A 21,575-nucleotide genomic window follows, 5' to 3' on the forward strand; every position below is an offset into this window, starting at 1 on the left:
TGCATTAATGGTGATGTGCAGTGGCAATAATTTTGCAGATCTTTGTCTACTGATGTGGCTCGTCCTTCTCTTGCCGTGTGTCTGAATGTCATTGGCTCTTTATGCCATGTTGGACTCCAGCTGTCCTGGACCTCACCAGCTGGGTTATGCACTGGGCTCCAAGTGATGGGCTTGGATTGTCCATAGGTGATTCGTGGCCTTTATGAGCTTATACACGTCAGTTTTCATTCTACACATTGATAAGCAAAGCAAAAGCATACACACGTAATTAGATGGTAGATTGTTTCCAAAAAAAAAAAAAAATTCAACTTGCTTGGTTCCCATTTTCTAAAAATAGTTTTCAGAAAATTCTACTTTCTTATTTTTCGTATTTTTTTATTTTTACTGAATTTTTTTAATATTTTATGCAAATTTTTTATTTTTTAGACACACCTAACATAAATACACCAAAAAAGTAAAAAAAATTGTAAAAAAAATCTTTTAAAAATTCACTAAATACTGAAAATACAAAAAAAAATACAAGAATTCAATACATTTTTTGTATTTTTATATATTTCTTAATTTTTTAAAATATTTTTTCATAATTTTTTTACTTTTTAGATATATCTGAGTAAGGTGCATCTAAAAAAGTAAAAAAAAAATGTTTAAAATTTTAAAAATATTCACTAAAAACAAAAAAACACAAAAATCAAAAAACTCAGTTTTTAAAAAACTTTAATCCAGAAAACTCAAACCAAACACATTGATTATTATTATTTTTATTCATTATTGATTTTGTTCAAATTTTTTCTATTTACAAATAATAACACAATAAAAATAATGACATTGATGTTGATGATAATGGTGAGGAAGAAGATAAAAAGAAAATAATTGAAACTTGAAAAATAATAAAAATACGAATAAATTATTATGGTGTAACATGAAAAAAACAAAATATTATATTTTAAGGTTTAATGTTTATTATTCTTATTAATAAATTTACAATAATGGATAATTGAAATTAAAATTTTAATTAAATATATTGAGTTTGTATTTAAGTGCGAATAGAATCACCCTAAATATCTTTAAAAATTTGTCAATGTTTGGCAAGTTGGGCAATTTTTTTAGCTTTTTCCTAAAAAAACAAAAATACTTTGAATCGTTGCAGAAAATTGGACTATGCCAGCTCATATTTCTACTTTATCTTCTGAATACTTGTTTGTTGATGAGCTCGTGCAAAACTGGCAGTCTGCCTTTATCCAAACCAACTTTTTATTTTTATTTTTTTAAATGGGCAAATTACAAACACCCCTCGAGATTTGATAAAAATATAAATTTTTTTTTGAGGTTTGAGAAATTATAAATTACCCCCTGAGGTTTATATTTCCATAACAAATTACCTCCTGAGGTTTTTATTTTTATACAGATTCTCCCCTAATTTGTTATGGAAATTTAACCTTCAGGGGACAATTTATAATTTCTCAAACCTCAAGAAAAAATCTGTATTTTCACCAAATCTCGAGGGGGTGTTTGTAATTTGCCCTTTTTAAATAGAGAAAAGTGGGAGCCAGGCACAATTTGACTATGCCAGCTCATATTTCGACTTATCTTCTGACTACTTGTTGATGAACTTCGACTCATCCTCTGAATACTTGTTGATGAGCTCCTGCAAACTGGCAGCGTAGGAGACACAATTTTAACAACAATCCTACATACTTCCAAAAAAAAAATACGATCTCCACTGTACGGGAAAGAGATAAATCTTCTCGTATAATCTTGTTGATCAAGTCTGCACTCCTCCAAACGTCGTCGCTTTACTCCCTGAAAACACAAACGTGAGCTAGCCCGCGGGTGTGTGCCGGAAACCCCTCCGATGCTTAAGTCAGCAAAATAGACAAGTAGACAAAAGTTCTGTGTATTCAGGAATCAAAATTGTGTTACCTCGCCATAGGTGATGTTATAAGCTTTTATAAGTTCCGCGTGGCACAATCCTAGTAGGACTTTTACTCCTCCATGTAGAGTCCTCCTAGGATTCATACTCCTGAAAGATAATACTTATCCTTCAACACCTCCCTCACTGCATTAACCAAGTGAGATGGTTCTATCATGGTCAGACTTCAACATGACCGAGGTAAGCATGGCTATACTAAGCCGCAGACTAGACCGAGATAACACTAGCTCGGCTCTTCCATTCACTGCTCTTACCTTGGCTCTTCTTAATGCTAACCATGGTATGTCTAGATCGGAATAACCAATATTCCGGTCCAAACCGGGATAACTTTGTGAGTGACGACTGAACTTACCGTAAGCTCTTTGGAACCAGAGTAACTTCAGGTCTCTCGCGGACCGGAGTAACTTTACACCTCTTGGGCCGGAGTAACTTTGCACCTTTCTTGGGCCGGAGTAACTTCGTAGCCTTTTTACTCAGCCCTTCGCAATATGGCCCATAACAGTCCATTACCCAGCTCGGCCCAATTTATAAGTATAAATTACCCTCTCAATTGCCCCTTAATTCCATCTGCGTAGCATGACAGGGATTACCTGTTATTAGCCGAGCTAAAAAATTTCAGAATTCCAACCGAGCTAAAACCATTTAGCCTTTCTAGCCGGGTAAAAAACCCTTTTAGCCTTTCCAGCCGAGCTAAATTCTCACCGGGCTGTACCTGTCAGGTCAAAACGTCTCTTCAATCACAACAACTGAATCGCTTCTCATTCCTATGACACGTGGCCCCCTTTGATTGGCCCAATGCAGCTGTCACGCCGTCTTCGTACTCCGTGAATTTTGAACAGTTCCCGCCTCTGGTCCTTCCATAAAAACAAAACTCTTTGTTTTTTCGAATCACTCACCACACTATTCATTTCCTCATCTCTCTCTTTCGTTCATGAACTTCCTCAACCCTGAATTTGTTGAGTTCGTGTTCTTCATTACCGTTGTTTCCATCTCTGATTTCTTCCTCTTAACCTGGTAAGTTTACTCAAATCTGCTTTGTTTTTGTTGTTTTCGCATTTGCTTTTACAATACATATATTTTGTGTGTTTTTTCAAAACACATACTTTTCTTTCGTGCAATAAAACCTCTGGCTTGTCACGAATAAACTGAAAAACATTGATTTTGTTCCAAAATCATAGTATAACCGAACTAAAAAGTAGTTTGTAGTTGATGTCACTCTAGACAGGCCATTCAACCGAACTAACACTTCTTGTTTTAACAAGTCAAACCACTTCTTGTTTTAACTCAGCCGAGCTAGCAATCTGCACTAAGTCTGCGTAATAGTGTGTCTGTTAGTCTCAACCATGGCTAAGCTATAACTTGGGGCTAACCTAGCCTTTGTAGTTCAAACCGAACTAAGAGCGCTGCCCCTAGAGGTTCAATCGGGCTAACACTAACCTTTGCACAAAACAAAATAACGAACCCCTTGCACAAACCAAGATACCAAATTCTTTCTTCAAACCGAGCTAGGACTATATTTATCTTGCCCCTTTTTGTTCTTTTAGCACGATCCCACGAGCTGTGCTTAACACCTCTTTTTTCACTTTGCAGACTTTAGGTTGCCCAGGCACTCATTTGAGCGCTCAACCGAACTACTCAGCACCTTTCTCCAACCGAGCTAACATAAGCTTAATTTATTCGTAACTTAAAAGAGAATGGGTAAATATAGGTTCTTAGTAGACACACTTGGGGGTTTGGCCGAATTCTGAAAGGATTATAACATCCCTGATGATGTTCACCTCACCTTAGCTGAACAAGATATCATACCTTGGGGAAACCCTGGTTTTGTTCCCTTTACCCTCCTTTCCATTGTAGAAACCGGCCTTAGATTCCCTGCACAGCCTTTGCTTTGTGAATTCCTTAGGCAAACTAGGATATGCCCAACTCAGCTTTCCACAAACTCACACCATATAATAAATGGTATAGCCGAGCTAAACCGCTGAGCTGGTATTAACCTCGGCTTAGTCGAACGCTTTCACCAATATTCAATAGGATCAAAAGAAGATGGCTGGGTCTACTATCTAAGAATACACCGTCGTCGAGAGAAAATAATAACGGACACACCGGATAAAGACTTGAACGATAATGATTTCTTCTGGGTTTCTGGGAACTTTGAAGACCATGAAGTCCAGATTCCTGGTGACCGAATAAACTGGAATAAAGGAACCACCAGTATAATTACCTCGGCTCTATTGCATGCTTCTCTTTATTTCGGTCTCTTATTTCTGAACCGCACTAACACTTGCCTTCTTTATGCAGATTCAGCCCACCTTAAGTCATTATACAGTTACCCCAACCTAGGCACACTTCGCGCCGCACTACGATACCCTAAAAGAAGCTGGACCAAACTACTGAATTTTGAGTCGACGTGTAGATATAGCAGCCGACGAAAAGCCAGAGTAACAGATTTTTTGCTAGAGGCCTCTCCTGAACCGGACCTGACCTTGCCACAAATCAACCTAGTCCGTACTACTGCTGAAGAAGAAATGGCGAAGAGGAATAGAGTAAAGGTCCTCCTAACCGAAACCAACCGAGCCGAGGTACCACCGTCCAACCAGGCTCAGGAGACCGTGGTGGCCCTTCCATGTCAACAACCGTCCTCATCTCACCCAAACAAGCATGCCTGGACTACCCAAACCGAGCAACGCCTAGTTGATGAAGACGAAACCCTTCTTCCACCCAGCCCTCCACTGAGCCCGCAACCGGAGCACTCCGACCGGGCCAGCTCCTCCAAGTGGGCGCCCAAAATCACTTTTCAAAACCGAGCTATTCAGGACACTGACTCGGTGGTCGCTGAGAAGGATCACATGATGGCAATCAATCTTACCAGGAGTGTTTGCCTTCCAGTAGACATGGAGCATCACAAAAATTTGACCGAACTAAAAGCCATTCGTTCGGCCACGAAATCCATGGTGCTTGTAAGTAACTTTTTCTGTTGATCTTTCTAAATTGCACAACTTTCATCTTGGTTTGATTATAAGTCTTTCCCCTTCTTTTGCAGGCCATGCAGAAGAGCCACATCACCCATAAGCGAGTGCTTGAACTCCGCAAGACTACAAGGCAAGCGCTGGCCGAAGTGACAGAAAAAACTGCAGAGCTAGAAGAAGCCAGGAAGCAAATAGCCTAGCTAAATTCTGAGAACGGTCGTCTGGCCGAACTTGTTAGCTCGGCTGAAGCCGAAAAACAAAAAGCTGCAGCCATGATCAAAGACAAATATTTGTGCGAACTTGCTAAACTTGAGGGCAAGAAAAACGCCGAGATAGAGCAGCTGAAGAAGGATGCTGATGATGCCGAGCTCCGAGGTTTCAAGGAGGGGGAGGCGACTTACATTAAACAATGTGAAGTTGCCCAGGATCTCTTCTTCAAGTGCGGTTGGAGGGCGGCTGTAGAGCAGCTCGGTCACGATTCAGGGACCGAGGTCTTCAACACTCCAGCATACTTTATTCCGGGCTCTATGACGGAATATGCTGCTGCTCTTCAGCAACAATTTCTTGAGGACTCAGATGATGAAGAAGAAGCCGTGCCAAAGGATACTTCGGTTGTCAATGATCCTGTCGAACAATTAGTTCAATTGGAGCCATTGGTGGAAGACCTGACCAGCGAGCTACCTACTGAAACCGTTTATCCAACTGAGACCGCGCTACCAAATAAAACCGGGTTTCGTGTAGATATTGATGCCGATCTTTATGACCTGTTTGACTGACTTTGCCTTTTTTTTTTTTTTGCTGGACGCAAATTGTAACCGGGCTGGGGCCCCTCCTTTGTATTTGCTTTGAACTTGCCAATGAAAATCTTCTTTTGTTCCAACTGTATTTTCGATTTACTGCCTTGCTTGTACTTGCTTTCTTACTGCAATTTGAATGAAGTAGACCATTTTCTGGCCGAGATTATCTATCCCGATCTTAACTTTGCAAACTAACTGGGTATACCTGCCAACCACTCTTTAGCCGAGGTCCTTACCTCGGCTGAAGAGTACTAAAAAGTTGTTTTAATCCAGCCAACCATTCTTTTAGCCGAGATCCTTACCTCGGCTGAAAAGTACTAAGGGTTGGTTTAATCCAGCCAACCACTCTGTAGCCGAGATCCTTACCTCGGCTGAAGAGTACTAAGAGTTGGTTCAATCCAGCCAACCACTCTTTAGCCGAGATCCTTATCTCGGTTGAAGAGTATTAAGAGTTAGTTCAATCCAACCAACCATGTTTTAGCCGATATCCTAACGTCGGCTGAAGAGTGCTAAGTGTTGGTTTAATCCAGCCAACCACTCTTTAGCCGAGATACTTACCTCTGCTGAAGAGTGCTAAGAGTTGGTTTAATCCAGCCAACCACTCTTTTGCCGATGTCCTTACTTCAGCTGAAGAGTACTGAGAGTTGGTTTAGTTCAGCCAACCACTTTTTAGCCGAGATCCTTACCTCGGCTGAAGAGTGTTAAGTGTTGGTTTAATCTAGCCAACCACTCTTTAGCTGACATCCTTACCTCCGCTGAAGAGTGCTAAGAGTTGGTTTAATCCAGCCAACCACTCTTTTGCCGATGTCCTTACTTCGGCTGAAGAGTACCAAGAGTTGGTTTAGTCCAGCCAACCACTTTTTAGCCGATGTCTTTACTTCGGCTAAAGAGTACTAAGAGTTGGTTTAATCCAGCCAACCTCTAAATTGGTTATTCCTGCCAATTTAGAATAAAATGTTTGGTTATTCCGACCAAACGTCCTGTAGCCTGGATCCTTATCCTGAGCTTAGGAGGGGTGTTGGTTTTTCCAGCCAACCTCTAGATTGGTTTTTCCAGCCAACCTATAGTAAAATATTTGGTTATTCCGACCAAACGTCCTGCAACCTGGATCCTTATCCTGGGCTTAGGAGGGGTGTTGGTTTTTCCAGCCAACTTCTAGATTGGTTTTTCCAACCAACCTAGAGTAAAGTGTTTGGTTATTCCGATCAATCTTGCTGTTGATGTCCCTAACTTACTTAATACAATCTCTTTTTACAGAATAAAACATTTAAGCTGAAAAGAAAACTACTTGTTTTATTGGAGAAAAAAGAAAATTACAAGTATTTTGAAGAAAAGCTAAAAATAAAATAGTTTGAGATTGGCAGTGTTCCATGGCCTGGGAATTGCTTTGCCATCCTCATCTTCTAAGTGGTATGCCCCCTTGCCAGCTAATCCGACCACTTTGTAGGGTCCTTTCCAATTAGGCCCTATTTGCCATCTCCTGGGACCAAGGTGTTTCCTATTACTTTACGCAGCACCCAATCTCCGATCTTGAATTGCCTTGGATGCACTATTTTGTTGTATTTCCTGGATAACTCTTGTTAGTATGAGGCAATGTGAACCAGTGCTCTGTCTCTTCTTTTCTTTGCAAGGTCAAGCTCCAATGCTATGGCTTCTCCATTCAAGTCTGGATCAAAATTTTTTCTTCTAATTGTGGGGAGGCCAACTTCCAGCGGGATTACTGCTTCCATGCCATAGGCTAAGGAGAATGGTGTTTCTCCTGTTGATCGTCGAGGTGTGGTGCGGTAGGCCCATAAAACATGAGGAAGTTCATCAGCCCATTTGCCTTTTGCTCTTTCTAACCTTTTCTTTAGTCCATCCAAGATGACCTTGTTTGACGCTTTTACCTGGCCGTTGGCTTGGAGATATGCCGGTGTAGAATTGTAGAACTCTATTTTGTATTCTTCACAAAAGCCTATAAAGATTCTGCCATCAAACTGGGTGCCGTTGTCTAATATTAGGGCTTTAGGTATGCCGAATCGAGTAATGATATTCTGCCAGATGAATTTCTTCATATCTTTTTCCTTGATTGATGCCAATGCTTTTGCTTCCACCCATTTTGTGAAGTAGTCTGTTGCTGCGAGTAAGAACTTCCTGTTTCCGGGCGCTATTGGAAGTGGTCCTACTATGTCCAAGCCCCACATTGCAAAGGGCCATATGCTGGACAATGGTAGGAGTTCTCTGGCCGGCTGATGTATTTGGTGTGCGAACTTCTGACATTTCTCGCACTTCTTCACATACTTTTCCGAGTCTGCCTACATGTATGGCCACCAGTATCCTTGTGAAATGGCTCTGTAGGCTAACGATCTTCCTCCTTGGTGGCTTCCGCACACTCCTTCGTGTATTTCGAACAAGAATGCTTCTACTTTGCTGGGGTGGACACACTTTAGATAAGGTCATGAGAATGACTTTTTGTATAATGTCATAGATGGAGAGAGCCAAAATTACTGCGACTTTGCTCGAATTTTGTTGGCTTCTTTCTTGTCTTCCGGTAAGACAATGTCTTTTAAGAACAGTATGATGGAATCCATCCATGAGGGGCCTAGGTCGGCGCAACATACCTCTTCTGCTTCGGGGTCTTCAATACTTGGTCTTGGCAGGTAGTCAATTAGTAGTGGATGAGGGATGGATGTATCTGCCATTGACGCAAAGCTTGCTAGTTCGTCTGCTCTGCTGTTTTCCTCCCTGCCAATCTATTCTATCCTTACTACTTCAAATTTCTTGATCTCTGTTCTGACCAATTCTTGGTACTTGGCCATCCTGTCATCCTTTGCTTCATAGTTGCCAGAAATTTGGTTTACCACCAGCTGTGAGTCGCTGTAGACCATTAGTTCGGTGGCCTTCATGTAGAATGCTGATTTGAGTCCTGCAAGAAGTGCTTCATACTCCGCTTCGTTGTTTGATGCTGGGAAGCCAAGGTTGGTTGCTTGCTCCACAACCAGGCCGTCTAGTGAGATGAGGACTATGCCAAGTCCTGCACCATGGCGATTGGATGCTTTATCCACAAAGAGCTTCCATATCTCTCCAACGAACAACTTCCAGCAAGTGAAGGGATCAGATGATGTCGTGGGGTCAAGAATGTTGCTGGTGTTTTCTTCAAGGTCCATGCTTGGTGTCTGCCCCTCGCTATCTGATTGTTCCAAGTCTTTATTTGTTGGTGAGTCTTGGCTCGGTGTAGCTTGGTTTGCTTCTTCCTTGCTGTCTTTAGTCTGGTTTGCCATGGGGTCTGACTGAGTATACTGCACCAGGGATTATGCTATTCCGGAGTCAACTTCTATCCCTAGTTCGGTTGTGTTAGTCAGGTCGACTTTGCAGATATGATGACTTCCTGGGGTAAATTCTGTGACAAAGTCTGCCAAAGCTTGGGCCTTTATCGCGGTTCTGGGTTGGAACTTGATGTCGAATTGTCCCAACTCTACTGCCCACTTCAAGATTTACCCAGAAAAGTTCGCCCTTTCAAACAAAGCTTTTAATGGGAAAGCTGTGAGGACAACTATGGTGTGGGCGTGAAAGTAGTGTGACAACTTCCTTGATGCCATCATTAAGGCTAAGGCCAGCTTTTCTAGTGGCAAATACCTTGTTTCGGCACCCAGCAATGTCTTGCTGACATAATAAATGGGCAGATATTGGATTCCTTCCGCACGGACCAACACTACGCTAATTGCGTACTGAGAGACTGCCATGTACAGGAAGAGTTCTTCTCCCGGTATTGGGGTGACCAGCAGTGGAGGAGAAGACATGTATTCTTTCAAGCTTTCCAGAGCGCGGTCGCATTCTTCGTCCCACTCGAACTTGGCTTTTAATGCTTGAAAAAATGGTCGTAGTCTGTTTGACGACCGGCTAATGAATCGGTTGAGTGCGGCTACCATGTCGGTGAGATACTGCACTTCCTTTACTGAGTTAGGCCTCTTCAGATCTTGAATAGCTTTAATCTGGGAGGGGTCTGCCTCTATACCCCGGTTGGTCACCAAGAAGCACAGGAATTTGCCAGATCCTACTCCGAACGTGCACTTAGATGCATTAAGGCGCAACTTGTGCCTCTTCAGAATCTGGAACATCTCACCTAGGTCCCTTAGATGGTCGTTCTTATCCTTGCTTTTAACCACCATGTCGTCGATGTAAGCTTCCATTGTTTTTCCTAACAATGGTTCAAACATCTTGGTGACCATCCGTTGGAATGTTGCCCCTTCATTCTTTAGGCCAAAGGGCATGACCTTGTAGCAATACAGTCCTCTTGGAGTTGTAAAGGATGTGACTTCCTGGTCTGGTTCGTACATGGCGATCTGATGGTAGCCTCTGTACGCATCTAGAAAGCTAAGTTGGTTGTGCCCCGCTGTTAGGTTTACCAATTGATCTATCCATGGTAGGAGGAAGCTGTCCTTTGGGCATGCTTTGTTGACTGTCTTATAGTAGACGCAGACACGCCATTTGCCATTCTTCTTTGGTACCACGACTGTGTTGGAAATCCATCTGGGGTAGTGCACTTCTCTGATAGCTCCTGCTTCTAGTAGATTTCCTACCTCTTCCGCCACTATCTCGGCGTGGTAGAGTGCCGATCTGCGAGTGCGCTGAATGATTGGTCTGGCGGATGGGTGGACATTAAGTTGGTGACAGATGAAGTTTGGATCAATGCCTGGCATGTCGTAGGGTGTCCAGGCGAACACTTCGATGTTAGAGGTCAAGAATTCCAAGACCTCTAATCTCTCAATGCTGGATAACGACGAACCGAGCAAAAAGAACTTATCTGGGTTTTTTTCATCTATTCTTACCTCTACCAAGTCTTCCACCGCTTTTTGATCAGTTGCTTTGCCGACATCTGCGAACAGTTCATTGCTCTCAGGTTTTTCCACCGAATGAACATATCCCTTGGCAGCGCGGCTGCCATTAGCCGTGACAAAGCATTGTTTGGACATAATTTGGTCTCCAAAGACCTCTTCAATTACTCCGGTTCTGTTGGGAAACCGCATTACTTGATGGTAGGATGATGGTACTGATTTCATGGCATGGAGCCATGTTCTTCCCAAGATTATGTTATAAGTGGAAGGGACTTTCAACACCCAAAACTCCACTTGTTTTGTCACGCTTCATGCCTTGACTGGAAGAATGATTTTGCCGACTGGCCACTCTGGCATTGAGTTGAATCCGATCAGGGGGGATACAGCTGGTGCCAGGTCTTTGTCCTCTAATTTCAGTTGTTTGAAGGTGTCGTAGTACATTATCTCACATGAGCTACCTTGGTCTATTAGAATTCATTTGACGTCATAATCCTTGATGCGGAGGGTGACGACCAGTGCATCATTGTGAGGGCAATATATTATTTCCAAGTCCTTGTCTGAAAAAGACATGACGTTCATGGCCTTTGTTCTCCCCTTTTTGATGGTAGGTTGGGCACTTAGTACCTCCCTTAAGTGCTCAGCCTTCTTGATCGATCCTCTGAGCTCGCATACACGCTCAGGTTCGAATACTCCATGTATCACATTGATCATACCTTGAGGTGGGGCGTCAATTGGCATTCCATTGGGGTTATTGTGGTCCTGGGGGGCTGGTTGCGTCCCTCCTTTAATGTATTTATTCAGGTAACCGGCAGCCACAAACTCTTCCAGATGTTGTCTCAATAGCATGCAATTTTCAGTGTGGTGCCCCTTTTCTTTGTGGAAGGTGCATTGTGATCTTCCGTCGTAGTCTTTCTGTACTTCTCCTAGCTTAGCTGGCCAACTGATGAAAGGTTCATCGCGTATTTCGCTCAGAATCCGGTAGATCGGTTTCTTGAATACCGTGGTTATGGCAGTGCGGACTCTCAACCATTTTTTATCCTGGTCTTCTCCGTTGTCTCGCATGCCTCGTCCGTTTTTGTTCGGACGTTCTACTGCATTGATTTTTGTTGCGGTCTTTTTATCTAGTACTGCGGCCGTGCCAGATTTTGTTTTGGCACGGGCGCCATCCTCTTTTACCCTGATGTGTTGATGCACTCTTTCCATCAAGGTCTCTATAGTGAGGGGCGGTGTCATGGTGATTGAGTCCCTTAGTCTGTTACCGACTGGAAGGCCTTTTTTGTACTGTGCAATGGCGAGATTGGTGGGGCAGTCCTCAATCTGGTTGAATGTCTCCCAGTAACGACTATTGTAGGATCTTAGTGTCTCATTTTCGCCCATGTCGATGGAGAGTAACTGGTCAATCTCCACCGGGGTTTTGGTGTTCGTTCTGAACCTCGTGACAAATGCCTCCGTCAATTGTGCCCAGGAGGCTATGCTGCCTTCTGGAAGTTTTTCGAACCAAGTCAAGCCTAGGTCACCAAGGCTTGATGGGAAGATGATGCACATCAAAGCCTCGTTTCGCCGATATACCGCCATAACCTGGCGGAAGTGGTTTAGGTGTATATAGGGGTCCGTCTTCCCCTCGTACGTGGTGAATTTGGGTTGAAGGAATCCTGAAGGAAGGGGCGCGTTTTCAATTGCTGGAACGAACGGCGAGGTCTACAGCCTTGCTAATGCTTTGTCCGTTAGTTCGTAGGCAGGGCGTGGTAACGGCATTCCGACCTCGACGCTTCCATGCGTCCGAGGAGCCAACCGCTGAAGGGCAGATACCCTGCGAGGGTTGTGCGCCCTAGTATCCTCATTCCATCGTGCCTTTTCTTCCAACATGTTTCGTAAATCGGACGATCTTGGCAACTCCGTTTGCCTGGATGATGTCTAGTGCGAGCGCGAGGGTCGATAGGTGCTTCCCTCCGTGTAAGACCTCAATGATCTCGTTCTCTCAGACCTGGAGAAACGAGTTCTGGAGGTTCTGGATTGAGTATCGCCTGTCCTGAGGCTTCTATTCTCTGCTTGTGATGGTGTGGAATGCCTTCCATGGTCTTCTGAGCGGCGATGGGACGTCTTGCTTTGCGCCCCTCTCCTATCGCCACTCATTTTCCCTTCATCAGGCGCTTCATGGCCTCCATGTCCGCCGCCATCTTCCTTATTAATTCATCTTGCTCCTTCACGCGGTCCTCCAGAACTTGAGGATCAATCCTCCGCCTTTGTCTATCAGGACTTCGTGAACGAGAGTGACGAGGGCTGTTAGTCCGCCTCCTCCCCCTTGTATCCCTTCTGGGATTTTGTCGCTGTGGCTCTAAGTCCGCCATGGGAGGGATAGAAGGTAGGCCTTCACGCCTTGCACCCCCTCTGGTGTTTGTCCGTCGATGGCGGACTGCGGCAAATCTTCGTTGTGTGCCATTGCTTTTAAAGAGGAAAAGCTTGATCAAGAGGTCTTGTTCTAGTCTGTAATTCCCATAGACGGCGCCAATTGTACGGGAAATAGATAAATCTTCTCGTATCATCCTGTTGATCAAGTCTGCACTCCTCCAAACGTCGTCGCTTTACTCCCTGAAAACACAAACGTGAGCTAGCCGACGGGTGTGTGCCGGAAACCCCTCCGATGCTTAAGTCAGCAAAATAGACAAGTAGACAAAAGCTCTGTGTATTCAGGAATCAAAGTTGTGTTACCTCTCCATAGGTGATGTTGTAAGCTTTTATAGGTTCCGCGTGGCACAATCCTAGTAGGACTTTTACTCCTCCATGTAGAGTCCTCCTAGGATTCATACTCCTGAAAGATAATGCTTATTCTTCAACACCCCCCTCACTGCATTAACCAAGTGAGATGGTTCTATCATGGTCAGACTTCAACATGACCGAGGTAAACATGGCTATGCTAAGCCGCAGACTAGACCGAGATAACACTAGCTCGGCTCTTCCATTCACTGTTCTTACCTTGGCTCTTCTTAATGCTAACCATGGTACGTCTAGACCGAAATAACCAATATTCCGGTCCAAACTGGGATAACTTTGTGAGTGACGACCGAACTTACCGTAAGCTCTTTGGGACCGGGGTAACTTCAGGTCTCTCGCGGACCGGAGTAACTTTACACCTCTCTTGGGCTGGAGTAACTTCATAGCCTTTTTACTCAGCCCTTCGCAATATAGCCCATAACGGCCCATTACCCAGCTCGGCCCAATTTATAAGTATAAATTACCCTCTTATCCACAATTATGTGATTGATGCAAAAAGAAAAAACAAAACAATAAAATAAAAATGATTGGGACCTTCAAAATTAGAGATCTCATAACTCTTAAAATGATATGAATTAATTATGTATTTTTGTTTTTATTTTTTATTTTCTTTCCTGGAATGGGGGTTGTAGGGTTGTGTTTTTTAAGATTATGTAACATTGTTGAAAAGAAAAACACATGATTGATCCACATTATATTAGAGATCATGGAGGTTCCTAACTTTGGAGATCCAAGTATTTTTGCAATTTTAAATAGTGCAGAGTGGGAGACACAATTTTTTTAGAGTTAGGCCTTTCTTCAGTTTGAGATCGGACTGAAGTGTGCTATTGAGTCTGTAGAGGCTCACTACGAGTCTTATTTTGATGATTTGAACCGTTCATTATGTAGTACTCGTTAACTAAATCGCGTTGATCAAATATCGATAACTATTTGATCGGATCAGATTTCTGTTAACAACTAAATATAAAAATAAATTATTGATAAAAATTTAATTTGATTAAGTAACTATCGATATCTGATCAATGTAATTTTTTATAAAAATAAAATATTTATCAAATTTTATATATTAAATAATTTAAATTATCAAAATAAAATCTGTAAATAATAAACCCAACTCATACCGGCAGAAGTTTCATTAACTCTGACATTCAAGTCAAAATATGTGTCCATCTCAGTACAGCTACAAAAGATGACCCGATACCGTCCAGTCTACCAAATAACTTGGACGCACAATTAACAACTAGAGATCGCCTCGTTATATGTCAGTCAAACACCATATGAACAGCGATTGCATGGATTTTGCAGCTGTTAGGTGTCTCAAACACTGCCCAACTAGATATTTAAGGGTGGTTTGGAATAATTTAAATAAGGGTTAGTTTGGGTAGTGGGTTGATTTTTTAATTTTTTAATTTTTTTATTATTTTAGTTTGTGCTAAAAAGTCTGATTTGGGAAAGATTTTTTGGATTTTTAACTTTTTTAAATTTTTTTGTGAGAGAATAGTGCAATGATTATGGATTGAATGTGATATTTTGTCTTTTGTGACTAAAATAGCCAAAAAAGCCCCATATTCTTCTTCTCAAACGGTGTATTTTTTGACATTTTATGAAATATGAATTAAATTTGAAGTAATGTGGTAGAGAGATGATTTGACTTAAATAAGATGATGTGATTTAAATAGAATAGTAATTTTTTAACTTTTTAACTTTTTTAGGATATCCAAAACAAGGCTTTAGGGTTATTTTGCATACAGGATTAAAAGTTAATTTTTAATTTTATTGTATTTCTATTTTTTTACATATTTTTTTTTAAAAAAAAGTCGGCTCATAATTAAATTTCCCAAACAACCCTAAGTCGGCTCATGATTTCTCTCCAATTCACTATGTAAATAGGAACATATTGTTAAACCTGTGAAACTTATCACAGGTCTTGTTTCGATAATCTGAACCGTTCAATGTGTAGAACTTGTCAAGTACTTCTTGTTTGCAAAAATTTACATTGATTGGATATTAGTAACTCTTGATCGGAACACATTTTTGTTAATAATTTATTTTAAAAATCATATTTATCATTGATAAAAGGAAAATGTTTGGGAGCTCTAAAGGAACTCTAGGGGATGGGTCGCACTTATTGATATGATATTTTGGCCTTAGTTTTTTTTTTTTTTGGAATTTCAACTCATTAGTGCTCCCAAATTAGTGGGATGAATAATGTTATTGATAAAAATGTGTTTTGACTAAAGGGCTACCGATATCTGATTAACGTGATTTTTTACGATACAAAATATTCAATAAATTTTACACATTTAACAGTTTATATTATCAAAATAAGACCTGTAATAAGTCCCACAATCCTAATAATATGCTCTAATCTATACCGTGGATGGGATAGAAGCATCTCCCATCAGATTATCAGCCCTTCAACATCGTATTTGGGTAGTTGCTGGGACTATCATGAGAACAAAAACTTTATTTGATATGTAAGACTTAAGGGGTGTTTGGGGAGACAAGGTTTAACCTCTCTTTTTTTCGGTTAAAATTTATAAAAGACAAAATAAATTAAAATAGCAGATAAAATAAAATGTTAAGTCAACTTTATAATTATTTTATTTTATTTTTTCACAACTATCATATTTAATTATGAAAAAATTTAATCTTTTTAAATATAAATATTTAAATATATTAAAATAATCTATTAAAATAACCAACCTCTCAGAGGAGTTCTTGTTCCTTCTATGTTTCATTCCCTGTTTTCTTAACGATCTCACAAATTAACAAAAATGCTTAGCCGTTCTAAATATAGAATTCTAGGACAGTTCTAATGAATTGACATTCCATGACGTGATGACTGTGTCAATCTTCTTTCTTTTTTTTTTTTTTTTTTTTGAAGAAAATTTAAAAAATTTGATTAAGTTTGGCATATCTAAAATAATTTATTTTTTTATTTTTTTATCTTTTTTTTCTCACATCACCTTTCTATTTTTCTACATATTTTTTTGTAAAAAAATAAAAAATACATTTATTTAAGTCATCCCAAACAATCCCTAATATAATGCTCTTTTTTAGAGAGATACCTCGTGACTGCACAAATTAATAACATCCAAAAAGAAACAGAAAATGTTGTATGAAAAGACACCAGTGACATTTGTTTCGTGAAAAAGTGGGTCCAATTATTGTTCAAAATTACTTTATTTTTTTTGGCATTATACCCAAATAAAAAAACAAATAGACCCAAACATTTATAAGTTCAGCAGTGCTTCCGACTTGCAGCTGGGGCACCTAGTGAACCCTCCCTCCTAGTCTCACGTGATAGCTGTCACTGGCTAAAACTAAAAAAATAAAAAATAAAAAAAATAAATTTTTGGACAATTAGAGAAGACCCCGACACCACCCACTAGGGGTCTAAGTCATTTTTCTTATAAGTTATATTCAGTGTGTTTGATTTAAGTTTTATAGATTAAATTTTTTGAAAATTGAATTTTTTTATTTTCATATTCTTTTATTTTTAGTGAATATTTTTTAAATTTTAAATATTTTTTTTACTTTTTTAGATGCACCTTAATTAGATGTATTTAAAAAGTAAAAAATTTATAAAAAAATATTTTAAAAAATTAATAAATACATAGAAATATAAAAAATGTACTGAATCCTTGTATTTTTTTGTTATATTTTTAATATTTAGTGAATTTTTAAAATATTTTTTTACATTTTTTTTATTTTTTAGGTGTATTTATGTTAGGTGTGTCTAAAAAGTAAAAAAATTACTTAAAATATTGAAAAAATTCTGTAAAAACAAAAAAATATGAAAAATAAGAAAATAAAATTTTTTAAAAAGTATTTTTTTAAAAATAAAAACAAGCAAACTGATTGATTCGTAAAAAATAGATTCAACTATGGTTCAAACTTACTTGATTTTATAGCATATTTTTAAATAAAAACGCTAGTATAAATTTGTCTCACTATTTTTTTTATAATTATTAAACACAATTGAAGTTCATGTGCATTTATTAAGAAAAACAATATTAGAGCATTTGTGTATTATTTTAATTAGTCATATTCTTAGTGCTCACTGTATCAAACTCTTTATTCTAACTCAATTTTATTAAAATATTAATTTCTTATTCTATTTGTTATTCTTTTTTTATTATTATTAAATTGATGAGATGTCACCCAAACAATTCTTTAAAAAAAAAAAAAATTGCCGTTGACCGGTTGACCGGCCGGTTAGACTTATTTGGACATTTTTCTCCTTCTGCTACAGGCACTCACGGGACATCCGGTAGGATATCCGGAGGAACATCCGGGTAGACGACCGCTTTAAAGATTTTGGCCCAATTTTGCTCTAGAAAACATAATAAAAAATCATGTAGCCAATGAAAAACGCCTTTTTTAAGTTGTTGAGGTACTGTAGCAAATTTAACAGAAAGTTAATTTACAAAAAAATTGTTGAGACTGATGGAGGAAGGATTTGATGATTTAGGCCTTGTTTGAGAATCTTTCCTTTTAGTCAAAAAATCAAAAAGTTACTAATAAATTAACCAAAAAGCCAATAACACATACTAAAAAGTCAAAAATTCTCTTTTCTCTCTACTTTTTGCACATCTTTTCGTAGAAAGTCAAAAAGTCATCCCAAACATATTAGTTTTTTTTAACTCATATTTTAGCTAAATAATCAAAAAGTTACTAAATTAACTTGTTCCCAAACGAGGCCTTAGTAGCTATATTTTACCTTTTTATTATTTTGTCTCATCTAATACGAATGTTCTTATGTAGTTTGAATTTAAGTTTGTTTGAATATATAGCTTGAGTTTTAGCTTGTTGATCATTCGGTCGGTCATCTGATAACATGATAATAGTCACAATCGATAAGAGTGACAATTACGATAGATAAATATTGTGTCAATCTTCCAAACGATCGTCCGAAGGATCAATTGACATTTATAAATTCAGACAATTTAAATAAACTCAAATGCAAGTTACCATACGTTTCACAATTAAGAAAAACCATGTAAAAAGTGATTTTTTTGGGTAAGTAATGTAAAAAGTGATTGTTCATGGCAAAACCGATTTTCAATTGTCACTGGTCTCAAGCAAGTGGGTCCGGGAGCAGGGTCACTGCTATGCAGTGTTCCCCGCTGTGCCTAAAACGACACAGTTTTATTCTCTTCTTCTTCTTCTTCTTCTTCTTTTTTTTTTTTTTTTTTTTTTTTAATTAATGTTCTCACTATGTTTTTTGATGTCATAAATTACACTTTTCTTTATTTTATTTTAGGATTTAGGATTTAATTTTTAAAATTTAATTTTTTTTTTTATTTTAAGGTAGAGGGTTTAGGGTTTAATTCTTAAATTTTTTATTTTATTTTAGGGTTTAGAGTTTAATTCTTAAAATTTATTTAATTTATTTTTTTATTTTAGGGTTTGAAGTTTAGGGTTTAATTATTAATTTTATTTTTATTTTTATTTTAGTGTTTATGGTTTATTTAAGGTTTAAGGTTTAAGGTTTAGGGTTTAATTCTTAAAATTTATTTATTTTTATTTGAGGGTTTAGGGTTTAGGGTTTATGTTTAAGGTTTAATTTTTAAATTTTTTTTTTATTTTAGGGTTTAAGGTTTAAGATTTAATTTTTAAAATGTAATTTTTTTATTTTAGGATTTAAGGTAAAATGTAATTTATCATGTCAAAACACACAGTGAGAAGATGAAAAATAAATAAAATAAAATTAAAAAAAACAAAAATGAAACTGTGCCCGTTTTAGAGGAAAAAAAAATGATTAAACGCTGCCGTTTGAAATCACGGCAGGCACAGCAGGGACTGCAACACAGCAGGACCCCGTGTCCAGTGGGTCCAACATGGCAACCAATGAAACGTACCAGACGGGTGGGCATTGGCTTGGTAAGAAAACAACTTAGAGCTGACATTAGGAATTTTAAATAATTTATTAAATTTTTTATCAAACATCTATAGATTTGTATGATCTTATATTCATGTGAAAGATGGGTGTGTGATCTACACATATATAGGTTTGTACGGATCACATATGTAAGATGTCTAATACAAAATTTGATAAATTATTTAAGATCTGTAATATTTTTTATCAATTTATGTATTAAAAAGTCTATGAAACATGAAAATCAAACTCAGAAAATCCTTAAAATGTTAAATTTATGATATAAAATTAAGGTCGTATGTGTGAGACATATTATTAATGAATTTGTACTTTTAATTTTAACTTCTAAATCATTTTTAATTTTTTATGTTTGAATTCAAAAACTGCTCTTATTTATAATATTTTTTTCATCTTAATACCAATATATATACTCACATTTCAAGAATTTAATGGAGCCAACAAGTGCCCTTCCCCTTTCTCTCTCTCCCCCTCTCTCCCCCTCCCTCCCTCTCTCTCTCTCTCTCTCTCTCTCTCTCTCTCTCTCACACACACACACATTCATGGCTGCTCGAAAACTCTATGGTGCCATTGATTCTACCTCCACAATGAGAGCACTGGTTTCGCTTTTCGATCATGAGCTCGAGTTCGAGTTCGTACCAGTGGATCTCAAGGCCGGAGACCTCAAAAAAGAGCCCTTTCTCTCTCTCAGCGTAATCCTTGCACTTTAACCTCTTCCTCTTCTATACCATCTTCAATTTTAGAGCTTCTCTTTTTTCAGTTGTAGGGAAAAAAAAATTATTATTTATTTCTAAAAAATAAATAAAAACACCATTAAAGGAAAACAAACTATTTTACACACAATACTAATTGGTGTTTGGTGGTGGTATGTTTTTCAATGAGCTCAGCTTCTCTTGAACAACTAAGGGTGTGTTTGGTAACGCTTACGTTTTCAGTTTATATTTACAAAAATTTTATAAACTGATTTTTGTTTATTTTTTGTTTATTTTTAAAAAAACATAAACCACAAACGCGTTTGGTAATTGACAAAATGTTTTAAAAAAATTTAAAATATAAAAAAGAGTGAGAAATGGCAAGTGGTGGCAAGTGGCGGCGGAAGACGGTGGTGGAAAGTGGTGACGGTGGGTGGTGGGTAGCTGGTGGTGGTGGGTAGTGGCGGGTGGGTGGTGGTGGTGGTGGTTGGGTGGGTGATGGTGGCGGGTGGTGGTGGTGGTGGTGGTAGGTGGTTGGTGGTGGTGGCAGGTGGGTGGTGGATGGCGGGTGGTGGGGAGTGGTAGCGGGTGGGTGGTGGTGGTGGCGGATGGTGCTGGTGGGTGGGTGGGTGACGGTGGCGGGTGGTGGGTGGTAGCGAGTGGGTAGTGGTGGTGGTGGTGACGGGTGGTTGGTGGTGGTGGCAAGTGAGTGGCGGATAGTGGGTGGGTGGTGGTGGGTGGGTGGGTGACGGTGGCGGGTAGTGGGTGGTAGCGAGTGGGTGATGATGGTGGTAGTGGCGGGTGGTGGTGGCAGATAGGTGGCGGATGGCGGGTGGGTGGTGGTGGCGGTGGTGGTGGTGGATGACGGTGGCGAGTGGGTGGTGGTGGTGGTGGGTGGTGGTGGCAGGTGGGTGGCGGATGGCGGGTGGTGGCGGGTGGGTGGGTAGGTGACGGTGGCAGGTGGTAGGTGGTAGCGAGTGGGTGGTTGTGGCGGTGGTAGTGGCAGGTGGTGGGTAATGGTGGCAAGTAGGTGGCAGATGGCGGGTGGTGGTGGTGGTGGGTGGTGGTGGTGGTGGTGGTTGTGGTGGTTGGGTGGGTAACGGTGGCGGGTGGTAGGTGGTAGCAAGTGGGTGGTGGGTGGTAGTGGCAGGTGGGTGGTAGGTGATGGTGGTGGTGGTGGTGGTGGCGGCGACGGCGGTGAGGGGTGGGTGGTGGTGGCGAGTGGGTGGTAGATGGGTGGTGGCTGGTGGGTGGTAGATGGGTGGTGGCTGGTGGGTGGTGAGTGGTGGTGGCAGGTGGTGGTGGAGGTGGGTGGTGGTGCCGGAAGACGGTGGTGGAAAATGGTGGCGGGTGGTGGCTAGTGTTGGGTGATAAAAAAAAAAAAAATTCAAAACTCAAAACGGAAATACATTTTTTGTGTTTTCATTTTTTGGCCAAATTTATAAACTGAGACCACTGATTTATAAATCAAAAATTTTACCAAACAAGTTTTTATTTGAGTTTTTAAAATTTTTGTAAATATAAACAGAAAACAGAAAACGTAAGTGTTACCAAACGGCACCTAAATGATCCACTGCACTTGAGAGAAGTCAAGCTTTAGCATGAACAGTTCAATCTACTAAATTAGTGTAACTGCTAAGTCCTAACTAAATTTTTTTTTTTAATCTATTTTTAGCCGTTTGGTCAGTGAGAGGGAAATTTA

The sequence above is a fragment of the Camellia sinensis genome, chromosome 14 (assembly GCF_055761805.1).
Source record: "Camellia sinensis isolate YWXY chromosome 14, ASM5576180v1, whole genome shotgun sequence".
NCBI lineage: Eukaryota > Viridiplantae > Streptophyta > Magnoliopsida > Ericales > Theaceae > Camellia > Camellia sinensis.